This window comes from Euprymna scolopes, unplaced genomic scaffold (assembly GCF_053919585.1).
Source record: "Euprymna scolopes isolate OS-2025 unplaced genomic scaffold, ASM5391958v1 sca1, whole genome shotgun sequence".
Taxonomy (NCBI): Eukaryota; Metazoa; Mollusca; class Cephalopoda; order Sepiida; family Sepiolidae; genus Euprymna; species Euprymna scolopes.
Window position 1 is genome coordinate 1,852,393 of NW_027633102.1, and position 9,670 is coordinate 1,862,062.

The 9,670-nt window shown below is 59.5% G+C and overlaps 2 non-coding genes and 1 pseudogene across 2 annotated transcripts in view; all 3 read right to left on the reverse strand.

Moving 5' to 3' along the window:
• LOC145273149 (large subunit ribosomal RNA) overlaps positions 1 to 2,822 on the reverse strand; it is a 5,728-nt gene extending 2,906 nt beyond the window's left edge. The window contains exon 1 of the ribosomal RNA XR_013866180.1: positions 1 to 2,822. This exon is cut by the window's left edge and continues 2,906 nt beyond it. This is a non-coding gene — a ribosomal RNA (large subunit ribosomal RNA).
• Positions 2,823 to 3,415: 593 nt separating this feature from the next.
• Positions 3,416 to 3,573, reverse strand: LOC145273350 (5.8S ribosomal RNA). The gene has a single exon (XR_013866343.1). It is a non-coding gene; the product is annotated as a 5.8S ribosomal RNA (ribosomal RNA).
• A 397-nt stretch (positions 3,574 to 3,970) lies between these two features.
• LOC145273430 (small subunit ribosomal RNA) lies at positions 3,971 to 6,342 on the reverse strand (annotated as a pseudogene).
• Between the last annotated feature and the right edge of the window lie 3,328 nt (positions 6,343 to 9,670).

The following is a 9,670-nucleotide window of genomic DNA, read 5'->3' on the forward strand; positions in this document are numbered from 1 at the left end:
TTCGATTCGATTCGATTCGCTTTCCTTTCACCTTTCATAACGGATCCGGCGCCTTTCGGGAAGACTTTCGCCCGCGTCTTAGGACCGACTGACCCGTGCTCGACCGCCGTTGGCACGGAACCCTTCTCCACTTCGGTCTTCGAAGGTCTCGTTCGAATATTTGCTACTACCACCGAGATCTGCACCCGCGGTCGGCTCCACCCGGGCTCGCGCCCTAGGCTTCCGTGCTCGCCGCGGCGCCCTCCTACTCGTCGCGGCATCGTTTCGGCGCGAAAGTTCATCGCTCCTCGCCGCGACGGTCCGGCATCGGTCCGTCGCTCCAGCGCCATCCATTTTCGGGGCCGGTCGATTCGGCAGGTGAGTTGTTACACACTCCTTAGCGGATTCCGACTTCCGTGGCCACCGTCCTGCTGTCTATATCGACCGACACCCTTTCGGGGATCTCATGGGCGTCGCGTTAGGCACCTTAGCCGGACGTTTGGTTCATCCCACAGCGCCAGTTCTGCTTACCAAAAGTGGCCCACTTGGCACTCGCATTCGAGGTGACCAACCGCCCAGCGAAGCGTGCTGGCGGCGGCGGCCGGATGGGTCGGCTCCGTCGTTCGGGAGAGTCGGCCCGTTCCACCCGTTCCGAGTTCGAGAGTAGGTCGAGGCCGTGAACGGCCCCGGGGCCTCCAATCGTTCGCTTTACCGGATGGAATTGCGACGATCGAGCGCCAGCTATCCTGAGGGAAACTTCGGAGGGAACCAGCTACTAGACGGCTCGATTGGTCTTTCGCCCCTACACCCGGTTCCGACGATCGATTTGCACGTCAGAGGCGCTTCGGACTTCCACCAGAGTTTCCTCTGGCTTCATCCCGACCGGGCGTGGATCGCCATCTTTCGGGTCCCTGGTCGCTCGCTACGCCAGAGTCGGCCGAGTCGTACTCGGAAAAAGGGGAAACCGACCCGGGGGTGATGCGCCCGCGCGCAGCGCCTAAACTCGACGACAAAATAGGACTAGTTCAAGCCGCGGGATCTCACCGATGGGCGGAAGGAGGATATGGAAGCTGGCGCCCGGCAATTCCCCTTTTTGGAAGATGCGCCGGTCCCCTCTCGGGGAGGAGGGAAAAACAACCGCACGTCAGCCACGAGCCTTCCCTCTCCTATCTCTCTCGGGAAGAGAGAAAAAAGGAAAAGTTGCGGGCACCGCAGCAGCGACGGCGGAAGGCCGAAAACGCCGCGCCGGCGGGATCGGGCACGGCTCGGAGGCGGGTGAGGCGAGGAGAAGACGACGGCACGAGACCGACGACACCCCCCGACGACCCCCGGACGACTTTGCCACGACACCTCTCCCGATCGACGCCCTCCTACACGCTCTCTCGCTTTCGCTTCGCCTTCGGGGTTAGTCAGAGGTGGCCCCTACGACTCGCGAACGGCCAGGACTCCTCGGTCCGTGTTTCAAGACGGGTCGGGTGGGTTGCCGATGCACGTCGCTGACCCGGGGTGGCGGGCGGCTCGAGTAAAAAAGCGTCGCCGAGCGACCTCTCCGGAAACGGAAACGGGCGCGGGCGGGGTTGCCCCCGACAAGAACCCGAAACGTCGGCGAGGTGCGTGACGGCGAGGCCGCGCCAGTCCTATCCCGCCTCTCATCGCGCACGCGCCCGAGACGGTGGGGCGCCTAAGGAGCGACACACAGAGTGCGTCGCCCGCACGCGACTTCCGGCGGGATCAAAACGGACCGGCTCGCCACGTGTAACGGATCGTGTCAGATTTCCTCCGTTCCCGGCAGAAAGGGGCAGTTACGTTCGCGGGCCCGACGGCCGGTGGCCCCCGACTTCACAAGGTGGGAAGACGGGGGTTTTCAGGGTGATGAAACGCCTGCCGCCTACGGAAAAAAACCCGCGTGTTCGACCTGCACGCCGGGAACGGGTCGCGACGACGGACCGGAGGGGAAGTGCGTCCGGTGCCGGCCGCGCGGAGGTCGCGCCGAAGCGCCCGCGCCATGATTACGCCGAGCGATGATGAAGGGGACGGGTGCAGCGGAGTCGCGCGCGGAGGGAGCAGGAGGAAAGAAGAAGCGGCGGCGACGGATGCGGCGGGTTAGGGCCCGGCGGCAGCAGCGATCGAGAGGACGAGTCCCCTCCGTCGCAGCCAACCGACGCAGCCACCTACCGACGCCACGGTCGTCACCACGTTTCCCTTCCCGCTATCCACGCGGCCCGTCTCCTTCGTCGGCGACGCGGGCACAAAAGCTGGAACCGCGGGGAACGAGTCCCCCGCGGACACGACGAACGACGACCTGTGCCGCGACGGCCTCTCTTTCAAGAACACACATCGAGTTTGGGCTCGAGCCTAGGCAGCACCGGACTGAGTCCCCCCGCGATCGCGGTGAGCGGTCCCACCCGTTTACCCCTGGGCGGTTTCACGTTCTCTTGAACTCTCTCTCCAAAGTTCTTTTCAACTTTCCCTCACGGTACTTGTCGACTATCGGACTCGTCCCGGTATTTAGCCTTGGATGGAGCTTACCACCCGATTTGGGCTGCGTTCCCAAGCAACCCGACTCTCGGATCGAAGGCCGTCGCTCGCCGTCCGCACCGAATGGGCCTGGCACCCGCCGCGGGCGGCCCCGATCGAGGGAACTCCGAACTATGCGAGACGAAAACGAACGGCTGCCTTCGACCCATGCGCCACACGTCCCGAAGCCTTTTACTTGCGACGGGATTCGGCGTTGGGCTTCTCCCGGTTCACTCGCCGTTACTAAGGGAATCCCGGTTGGTTTCTTTTCCTCCGCTTAGCGATATGCTTAAGTTCAGCGGGTCGTCTCGTCCGAGCCGAGGGCGGCGGTTTTTAGTAGAGTGTGGTGTTTGGAGGAGAGGAATCTCGATCGGTACCCTCCGTGTGACGACGGCTGGCCGATATAGCGCCCGTCCGACCGAAAATGAAGAAGCCAACAATTAAAAAAAAGCCTGGGTCCTCCCCATCCGACGTTGCCTACGACGCGGCCACCTTTTTACGGTGCGACGGCCGTGCTCGTCGCGCTGCTCGAGGCGTCGCTGAGAGACACCTTCATGAGGCAGAGAGCGAGACGAGCAGGCGGCGCTTACGTCGGCAGTCGGTTAGGTCGGTGCTTTTTTTTTGTTTTGTTCTCCCTTCGGCTGCTTTCGGACAGACTCCTCCTGCTCCTCCTCCACAGTGTTTCTTCACGCGGTCGAAAAGGGAAAAGACTCCGCGGTCTGCCAGCGGGAGACGAAGGAGGAGGCCGGAGAGGGTTTTAAAAAAAAAAAAGACATTGAAAGGAGTCAATTCTTTTTTTATTTTTCTTCCCCCTCGTCACTCGCTCCTGCGACGTCCCGGTTACCACCGTGCCGAGGACCGGGCGGGCACGGGGACGGCAAGATGTCGTTTCGTTAACGGAGAAAGACATGTAACGTTCCGCCTCTCGACCGGACGTGGCCCCGAGACAAGGGATCTCGGGGCCGCAATGTGCGTTCGAGGTGTCGATGTTCACTGAGTCCTGCAATTCGCATCAGTTCTCGCGGCTGGCCGCGCTCTTCATCGACGGACGAGCCGAGTGATCCCCCGTCCAGGGTTCAGCACTTGGGTTTTTTTATATTAGTTTTTGTTTATATAGATTTAGTAGTGTGCGAGGAGGTCTGTGCGAGGAGGCGTGACGGCATTGCAATGTCGCGAGTAGTTTGTTTTTTTAGCTAGCGGCGGTGGCACAGCGGCTGCAAAAAAACAAAAAACGATAAAGCGGCGACAAGGCAAAGAAGAAGCGGCCATCACTTGCGGTGGGCGAAAAAACAAACAGGTGGTAAGACGCGGAAGCAAGCAAGAAGAGCTGGGGCTTTAAAAACCTCCGCGTCACCACAAATCTATCTCTCGCTCCGCCTTTTATAGGTTTGTTTGCGCGCATTCGAGGCGTTGACGCCGACAGACAGAGGAGGTAGGCCGGAAAACAACAAACCAGTCTCGAACGGGAAAACGGTAATGATCCTTCCGCAGGTTCACCTACGGAAACCTTGTTACGACTTTTACTTCCTCTAAACGATCGGGTTCGGTCGTCTTCTCCAGGCATCGAACGCCGAGGCGTAGATGCACGAGTGTCGTGACGGACACGTCGCGCACTGCCCGGCGGCGTCGTCGGCCAGATCCGAGGACCTCACCGGACCGTTCGATCGGTAGTAGCGACGGGCGGTGTGTACAAAGGGCAGGGACGTGATCGACGCGGGCTGTTGACCCGCGCCTACCGGGAATTCCTCGTTCACGGGGTTGGTTACAGGCCCCGATCCCTATCACGGGAGGTGGTTCAGAGGTTTCCCAACCCTCTCGGGCCGGGGCGAAGTCCCCGCTGATACCTCCAGTGTAGCGCGCGTGCGGCCCCGGACATCTAAGGGCATCACAGACCTGTTATCGCTCCGCCTCGTGTGGCTTTCTGCCACCCGTCCCTCTAAGAAGTGCGTGAGAAAACCGACCCGGACCCGAGCGCCACGGAGGACGCCGAGCCCGCCGTAAAAATCACTGACATCGGCGCACTAGTTAGCAGGCCGGAGTCTCGTTCGTTATCGGAATCAACCAGACGGATCGCTCCACCAACTAAGAACGGCCATGCACCACCACCCACCGAATCGAGAAAGAGCTATCGATCTGTCAATCCTACCGGTGTCCGGACCGGGTGAGTTTTCCCGTGTTGAGTCAAATTAAGCCGCAGGCTCCACTCCTGGTGGTGCCCTTCCGTCAATTCCTTTAAGTTTCAGCTTTGCAACCATACTCCCCCCGGAACCGAACTCTGGTTTCCCGCAGGCTACCCGCCGGGTCATGGAAGCGAACGCCGGCGGATCGCCGGTCGGCATCGTTTACGGTCGGAACTACGACGGTATCTGATCGTCTTCGAACCTCCGACTTTCGCTCTTGATCGAGGAAAACGTGCTTGCCACACGCCATCGCTGCAGTTCGTCTTGCGACGATCCAAGAATTTCACCTCTAACGTCGCAATACGAGTGGCCCCGACCGCTCCCTTCGATCATTGCCTCGCCGTAGACGGAGACCGACAGACGTAGACGAGGCCCTCTTCCATCATTCCATGCTTATCGTATGCAAGCTTGAACAGCCCGCTCTGAGCACTCTAATTTTTTCAAAGTGAACGTACCGGCCGCCGCGGACACTCGGTTAAGAGCACCCTTGGAGGAGAAACCGCCGACCGCAACACGCGCGCAGACAAGACACGAAGCAGGGACTCGGAGCGGACCGGGGGGTTCAAAAAAAAAGAGGAACGCGCGGAAAGGGAGAGGGAGAGAAGCGCGGGGGTCAGAGTGCGGGGATGCGAATGAACGCACCCAAACACACACACGTAGCACCCCCCCGTTAGACTACTCCCGGAACCGAACCGACGACCACTTGTTTTTTTTTTTCCCGGATCCCGATCACGACCTCCTCGTCCACCTCGCCGGCAGGACCGCGTGGCGGGTATGCTAGCGGTTGACACCGGCGGAAAGGGCCGGGAATGCGAACGGACGACCAAAGTCAACGACGGACGATGGCGCCGCCGCCCCGGGGCCGCTTGCGCGACCACGAACCCGAGTTCGGACTACGAGCTTTTTAACCGCAACAACTTTAATATACGCTACCGGAGCTGGAATTACCGCGGCTGCTGGCACCAGACTTGCCCTCCGGTTGGTCCTCGTTAACGGATTTGAAGTGTACTCATTCCGATCGCGGGGCCTCGACAGAGTCCCGCGTCGTTATTTTTCGTCACTACCTCCCCGTGCCGGGAGTGGGTAATTTGCGCGCCTGCTGCCTTCCTTGGATGTGGTAGCCGTTTCGCATGCTCCCTCTCCGGAATCGAACCCCGATTCCCCGTTACCCGTAGTAACCACGGTAGGCACTTAACCGACCGTCGACAGTTGATAGGGCGGACCCTCGAGAGACCCGTCGCCGGGCGTGAAAGCTCGTGCGATCGACCAGTGAGTTATCCAGAGTCACCAAAGCGGAGCGCGCCGCCCTATGAGCCCCGCCACCGAACGGACCCGCGAGCGGGAACGCCGACGACGGGAGGACGGAATGACGCGCATCGGTCTCAGTCTAATATGTAGCGCCGCGACCCGGAACGGCCGACGCGGGTGCCAGCGCGCGAGGCGTGGCGACGACGGCGCGCCGACCGATCGCGGCCTGTGTCACATGTATTAGCTCTAGAATTGCCACAGTTATCCATCGCCTCCGAGGAGGAATACGGTCCCGAGGATTAGGTCCGGTTCCTGAGCCATTCGCGGTTTCGCCCGTTCTAATGCGTGGCGTGAACTTACACTTGCATGGCTTAAGCTTTGAGACAAGCATATGACTACTGGCAGGATCAACCAGGTATCGTTGGAATTTGGGACTTTGTTTCGACAGAACGACAGACCGACCGACCGACCGACCGACATAAGACAGACAACTACAACGACGGGCACGTGTTTATTTATTTTTCGAGGGGGTTCGCCGTCAGAAGAAGCGCGCTGCCCGCGCTGATGGCCTCTTTTTTGTTTCTCCCCTGACTTGGACCGAGACCGAGACTCAAAGAACGAAAGCGACCAACGTCGACAACAACAACGACAACGGCACCCTTGACAGCGATACATACGACAAACGACAAGCAGCACGACGGCAGTGCACACGGACATCGAGGGTCAAGGTGCAGACTGAACTCGCCGAGGTCGTCGTCATCGTGGTCGCCATCGATTCCGTCTCGTCGTCGTCGTCGTCAACGTCCACGTCACAGCCGGCCGAGAAGAGAGAACAGACGACAGCGTCGACAACAACAACATCGACAACGGCACCCTTGACAGCGATACATACGACAAACGACAAACAGCACGACGGCAGTGCACACGGACATCGGAGGTCAAGGTGCAGACTGGAATCGTCGAGGTCGTCGTCATCGTGGTCGCCATCGATGCCGTCTCGTCGTCGTCGTCGTCGTCTTCGTCGTCGTCGTCGTCATCAACGTACCAACCGACCGAGACGAGAGAGCAAGCAACAACGTCGACAACAACAACGACAACGGCACCCTTGACAGCGATACATACGACAAACGACAAACAGCACGACGGCAGTGCACACGGACATCGGAGGTCAAGGTGCAGACTGAACTCGTCGAGGTCGTCGTCATCGTGGTCGCCATCGATGCCGTCTCGTCGTCGTCGTCGTCTCCGTCGTCGTCGTCGTCGTCGCCAACGTCAACGTCAACATCACAGCCGTCATCGGGGAGGAGCTGGACCAGGGCAGCGGCGGCGTAAATTTTCCCGTCACCTTCGTCGTCGCCTTCGTCGACCGACCGACCGACCGGCGTCGTGTTCGTGCTCGGAAAACCGAGGAGAGACAACGTGCACATGGCGCGTTCTCGCAAGCGGCTCCTCGGTCCGATTTTTTTGGGCGGCTTTTTCGAGCTTTTTTTTTTTTTTCTCACCCTTTCGTCCGTGCGACGGCGAACGTTAGGGGAAAAAAAAAAAAAAAAAAAAAAACGACAACAACGCGGCGGACCGGGCGAACAACATCGTCGACACACACGACATTGACGACCGGTCCCCCTTTTCACAATCGCATCGAGATAAAAACGAACGAGTCCGATTCGAGCACCGAGTCGCGAGCGGGAGGACTGTCGGTGCAAGTATCGATCACTGACGTGAGCGCTTCGCCGGACAGAGGATGGCTCATCCGGCAGCCGTGCAAATCGACGGTATGGGAAGAACGAACAAGAAGAGCAACGACTTGATCGGCGGCTTGGGAACTGCGGACGGTGAAAACGGGTTAATCGACTGCGACCACGACTGCTCGATCGATCTTCTTTGGCGCTAACAAAGGTGGAGGTGGCGCAAGAAGGGACTAGCGCTATCACCGTCCACGTATCAGAAGATGCGGCGGCAGACGTCGACGCTTATGCGTTGTCGGACGAGAAGTCGCTGCAGCACGTGTACCGCGAGCGGGACGTCCAAGGTTTTGCCAGACGGAAAGAAATCGGGTGTCAGCGAACGTTCACACGGCCTGTGAGATCGGACGCTGACAGGAGTAGGAGGCGGCAGGCAGGCGGCGGTTACGGCGGCGGCGCCTGCTGCTGCTCATCCTCCTGTTTGCTGCGGCGACTTCCAGGACGGGAGAGCATCGAACAACGTACGTATGGTTACAAGGGGATCAGGATCTACATAGTGCATCCCCCGCGGCTATTTTTGTTTGTTTGTTCGCTCGTTCGTTAATTCGTTCGTTCGTTCGTTCGTTCGTTACAATGTACGTTTTTCCGTTCGACGGCGGCAGAGAGCGGCGGCGTTTCTCCCTAATCCGGAGGATTTATCGGTCGCACAGCGATGGGTCGTTCGGCCGATCATCGAAAGATTCGCAGGTAGTGGTTGAATGGCAGAACGGCAGCAACAACAGCGGCGGCTGAGAGCGGCGAACGCTGAGGCGGAAGCAGAAGCTGCAGCAAACGTATCGGCTAAACATGGTGGACATAGATATGGCTGACGACGGGTACCACGACGACTATGGAACCAGGAAAAGGAGCCGTTAGTTGTTCCAACATATCGTTCGACACGTCGAGCAGCCCTAGGTCCACGGAGAAGCACACACACGTACCACGTATTATAACCTAACGACGATGAGCGGGCGCACGGTTGGCAGGAACGAAGGCGGCGGATCAAAACAAGTTGGAGCGCGGCGACAGCGATAACGGTGACAGCCCTAGGCGGCGGAGATGCCACTTTCTGACGCCTTTGCGACAAGCCCGTAGAGACGTTCCGGACCACCACGAGGCAAAGAGTCGCTGCTCCGACGAACCGACACACCAAAGTGTGCTTCCTACCGAACATGTTTTATAAAACTTTCAAACTGGAAAACCCCAGAAATGGTGTTGGTATTCGTCCAGACCCACCTCCGACACCTGAAAATGGTGGTCAAAAAAAACGTCGATTATACGAAGCGACATTTCTGGTCGGCGATTTTCCAGTTTTACGCCTACTGCCACATGGGGATGTCGGTAGGCGTCGCAAAGTGCCTTCTCGACGCCTAGGCACACCAGGACTTTGTCATTTTTTTCCCCCTCGACATTCCTGGTCCGGTCTATTCCGATTTTACACCTACCGCCATGTGGGGGTGGCAGTAGGCGTCGAAAAGTGCCTTCTCGACCGCTAGCGACACCACTACTTTATCGAGCTCTGGAGGCCCGCACACCGACCCGGGGGCCGCGGAGTCGACCCCGGGGGCCTCCTGGCGTCGCCGCCGCTCACTTGGACGCCTTCCGCAACCTGTGGTCCCGCTCGGGGCCGCCGGGAGCCTCGCCGACCTGACCGGTGTCGGTAGGCGTCTGGAAGCGCCCGGCCGACCTGGACGAGGTCCCCCTGGCCCCCGGGGGACACCCCTTAGTTGGATGGGGGTGCTGTCCCGGGCACACATGCAACCCGCGGCCGCCTACCGACAGCCCCCTTCGCTCGATCGCTACTCCTTTCCAACATATGTCGGAGAAGCCGGGCGGTTGTGAAACCCCAGAAATGGTGTTGGTATTCGTCCAGACCCACCTCCGACACCTGAAAATGGTGGTCAAAAAAAACGTCGATTATACGAAGCGACATTTCTGGTCGGCGATTTTCCAGTTTTGCGCCTACCGCCATGTGGGGGTGGCAGTAGGCGTCGAAAAGTGCCTTCTCGACCGCTAGCGACACCA